Genomic DNA, 4,418 nt, shown 5'->3' on the forward strand with positions numbered 1-4,418 from the left:
TTCGCATAAAAACTTTAACTTTATTTCAACAGGAATTCGGGGCACGCCACAGGGTCCCCGCACGACCACAATACACTCGTTGGGTTTAGGTTTATGGGTTTTAGCGTCCCAAAGCGACTAAGGCTATGAGAGACGCCGTAGTGGAGGGCTCCGGAAATTTCGACCACCTAGGATTCTTTAACGTCCACTGACGTCGCACAGTACACAGGCCTGTAGAATTTCTCCTCCAAGTGTTTGTTCCTAAGGTCCATAACACTTTAAGCTAATTCCGGCGTTCCGTGCAGCACTCAGGCTTTCGCCTTGCACTACTGTAATCGCTAAACTTGCACGCAATTTGCTTCCGCAACCTTCCGGGCTTGACCAAGCTAAGCCTCTGCCAATTTTTTTCTTTCACTCCCACTTCCTCGCTTCCTCTACGGCGCGGTTTTGGTGTCCACCGAGATGACGGAATTACTGCGCCATTTCCTTCCCTCAGAAATGCGTTGCGTTGAAAGGTGTTTCCAACGGGCAAGGCATCGCGCCTAACGGGCGATGGCGTTCCGTGGACTCCCTGACAGCGCTGCAAAACACTGTCGCGTTCCACTCCGAAAGGCCAAGCTTTACCGTCATTAACTAGTAACTAGTCAGTAATCAGTAATTAGCACTAATTAATAATTAACCATTATTCAGGACGTAATCCAGTGGCGACGACATCCAGTCACACAGAGGCAAAGTGGTGCGGAAAACGCTTTCGCCTCTAAGCACTTTAGACAGTCAAAAGTGCACCTGAATTCTGAAGTGAAAACTTCACTACGAGACCTCAAGCGTCAATCGCGGACGTCTAAATTTGACCTTCAAATGACGAGCTTCGAATGCAGAAGAAAGGCGAATAGCTGGCCACATGGGACAGTGGAAACCCCAGTCGCGCTTTAAGCTACGAAACCAAAGAAGTGGGAGCTCTGAAAGCACAGGAAACGCGCATAACTGCCCTCTTGGAAGTGGACACCACAGTCTTGCGTTGAGCTACGTGGCGGTACTGGGTAGGAATACTGGGTAGGACTACTAATGTTATTCTTAATAGTTAAGCCCTATCAGTAGCATGTGTATTAATGAAACTTAAACATTACTTAGAGAAAAAGGCTACTCATTGATCTGAAATCACTTCGTCGTGTGAAAACGAGCCTGGAAAAGCTTCTGCTCGGAGAATTAGCGCACAAATCATCTCAGTACGACCAAATAGGATAGCCGTATCTTCTCAAATATCACATGCAAATTACGGCACCAGGCTACCCCGCCGCGGTGGCTGAGTGGTTGTACATATACTAAAATTGGAACGATACAGAGAAGATTAGCATGGCCCCTGCGCAAGGATGACACGCAAAATCGTGAAGCGTTCCACATTTTTATAAACTTCTCTTATAGGTTACGGCGCTCGTGTGCTGATCCGGAAGACGCGGGTTCGATCCCGGCCACGGCAGTCGAATTTTGATGAAGGCGAAAGTCTAGAGGCCCGTGTACTGTGCGATTCTCCAGGTGGTCGAAATTTCCAGAGCACTTCACTACGGCGTCCCTAATAGCCTGGGTTGCTTTGGGACGTTAAACCCCAGTAAACCGAACCAATAAGGGGCAGAACAGCAAGCCATGACGTTAAGACCAGCATGCGCCTTTTAAAATTGCCCGAATAATCCGCTTGATATAAAGTGAAAAAGAAAAAGCCCCGGCCTTTATTTTCTAGAACTTTGGGTGTCAACCAGCAGCCATAAACTGTCTTTGACAAAAGCTACCAAGCAACGGAATCCATTTCTTAGCCTTGAAGCTAAGCTAAGCTTCCAGGAAAGGAAGCCTTTCTCCGCACCTTTCCAGACCTCTTGAACTTTAGGGGTGGTAAAGGGCTCCATCATGCGGCTAAAAGGCGAACCTCGTTCCCTGGTTACCTTTGGCAAAGACGGATCAGGGCCACTTGTCAATGAAGATCCGCCTGTCATAAACAAGCTGGCGGACCCATCCCTCCTATTGCAACAAGCTACAATTACAAGTTACAAAAAGTTACAACGAATTACAACAAATTACAAGAGCACAAATTGTTGCAAAATTTCAAGAAAGCAAACTGCACTCGTGGCGGAAAAAGTGCAATGAAAGTGAGCTACCGAATTGAGAGGTGGAGGGACCAGACTCGAGATTCGATGCTGGTGACATGAAAGGCAGGAACAAGAAAACAGGGCAGCTGAAAACAGCTGACCTAGAAGTAAGCCTTCACGCGAGCACTTCATCAAGCCAAGAACAACTGGACAGACGTGCGAAACGATTCAAGGGGAGGAAGGACGAAAAAATTGGAGGGGAGGGGAGGTGGAGATTTAAGCTCCGCCTTAAGACAGTGACTTGATAGCGCGAATGAGTTAATGCCCATACATGCGGAACTGATCGTTCAAAAGTTTACATTCATATTTCCCTAGGATTCCTCATACCACTCCTTACGCAATGGTGCCGCGTTTAATGAATACGCCACTTTACTGCGATGACAGGTGCTGTCACCTATGGGTCTTGTGTGACCCAAGTCGCTCTTCCCTAGCAACCTCTCGCGATCAACCATTAATTTCACTGCCACTTGTCAGGGCGTTTTGTTTGCTCCCAATCCAATGGGCAGGTTGTGAGGTCACGTGACGTCACAAGGTCACAAGGTCACAAGGTCACGTGACGTAGGTAGCCCACCTACGTTGCTCCTCCGAGGGTGGTCACGTGGGGCACCCTAAGAATCCCTATTTATAACTCACAACACCGACGACAACGCCAGACTTTCTGCTGATACATATTTTCTGCACAACGGGAGTCTCAATGCTGTCGCGTGAAAGCAAAAAAAAGTTCACGTGAGAAAGACAGACGAAGAAATAAGGGAGCGTAGAGATAAGTGTGCTCGCACTTGCAAAAAGTATTACTTATACCAATATGTTTTGGCTGAACGCCCAAAAACGCTGAAGAAACACTTTCTCTGTTGAGCGAAGGGGAGTCTAAATAGCCCGCAAGGGCAAACGTCCCGGTAATCGAATTTGCTACCGTCATTTGCATATTGGCCCCACTTGCGGCGCGCTCCTTCCTGCTGAGCCGGGGTGTGCTGCTCTCCCTCTCCAGATCGTAATTCCTGTTGTTTCTCCCTCGCTTGAAGCCTCCTCCCCCTCTCTCCGTAGCCTTCTTTACTTCAACGCAGTTCCTTTCATCTCTCACTCCCTCACACTCTGCTGTCGGCATGCCCTTTCCCAATTCCCGGCACTCTTCTGTACCAGCCTTTTTTTTTTTCTCCCTTTCGGGGCACTCGTTGGCTCTGTCGACTCATGCCGGCTGGCATACCGCTGTCGCCGGCAATTTGCCGTTGGTAGTCGGTTGGTGTGGGCACATGTACTGTATTCTGTTTCTCGACTTTTGTTCCTGTACCACTTAATTTTTTCTTTGCCCTCTTGTTTATTCTTATCCTTATTTACAGTAGCCCGTGTTTCAGTGCAGGTCGGAGTGCCCCTTAAACGTCACTGAACGAATTTGGGGCATGCCTAAGGGGCTTTCGATGTAGCTGGGATCGACGAAGGCTGCGAGCGGTGCTTCCTAAACTCTTTCTGCTGTACAGACGGCACTGCCAAGTCCCGAAGGACTGGGGTAAAACAGCCGGGCTACGAAGGCGAGACACGAAGCGGTTGAAGAAACGGTAGGAAGGTGAGACAAGAAGGTGCGCTGGAGAAAGACGCTGGTTCGAGCGGGGGTGAAGTTTTAATTCTGGTGTAAAAACGCCACAGAAGCAGAAATAACATAGTGGTGAGGAAGCCGATTTTGTGGTGCAAAGCGAATACCCGGTCAAAAGACGAAGCCGAAGTCAACAATAAAAAACTGGTTGCGAGTCAGGGCGCGCCTTCTGTTTCCACAGTGCGTTTCTGTTTTCGCTGTGGTTCACTGTGTGACCACATGAAGAAGTCTGTTAACTACGCAAAGAGAAAAATGTCATTGCAGTGCGGGCACTACTTCTATGAGTCAACCGTTGAGGAATCTATCCCTTTATAGCAGTCACTTTTGAACACAACATTCCGGTAATAGAGAAGCGAAGACTGAACCCATCAAAAAGTACCGAGTTTTCAGGCTGTACGCTATCTCGAGCGAGACAATTGAGACGAAAACAAACTCAGCCCTCAGTTTCAGATTTTTTCTCTATGTTAAAATCTGCGTTCACAATCCAGGATTGAAAAAATGGGGCCAAAGAGACGAAAATAAGGAGAGAGAAAGCAACACTGCAGGACACGTCGAGGGTAGACAGCTACGTTAATGAAAGAGAAATTATCAGATCACCTTTGTTTCACAGCAGAGGGCCTAACAAAGCGCTCAGGCCTCGTTGTACATCAGAAAAGCCAGAACGACGGGTCCTGCTCGGTTTAATTATAGTCGAGGGCGAACAGTCTTTTATA

The 4,418-nt window shown here is 48.0% G+C and overlaps 1 non-coding gene across 1 annotated transcript; it reads left to right on the forward strand.

Annotated features, from left to right (window-relative positions):
* Positions 1 to 1,278: 1,278 nt before the first annotated feature.
* Positions 1,279 to 1,384, forward strand: LOC149332264 (U6 spliceosomal RNA). The gene has a single exon (XR_016285369.1). It is a non-coding gene; the product is annotated as a U6 spliceosomal RNA (small nuclear RNA).
* The last annotated feature ends 3,034 nt before the right edge of the window (positions 1,385 to 4,418 follow it).

Source organism: Amblyomma mixtum, chromosome 8, assembly GCF_055824585.1.
Source record: "Amblyomma mixtum isolate Tamu chromosome 8, ASM5582458v1, whole genome shotgun sequence".
NCBI lineage: Eukaryota > Metazoa > Arthropoda > Arachnida > Ixodida > Ixodidae > Amblyomma > Amblyomma mixtum.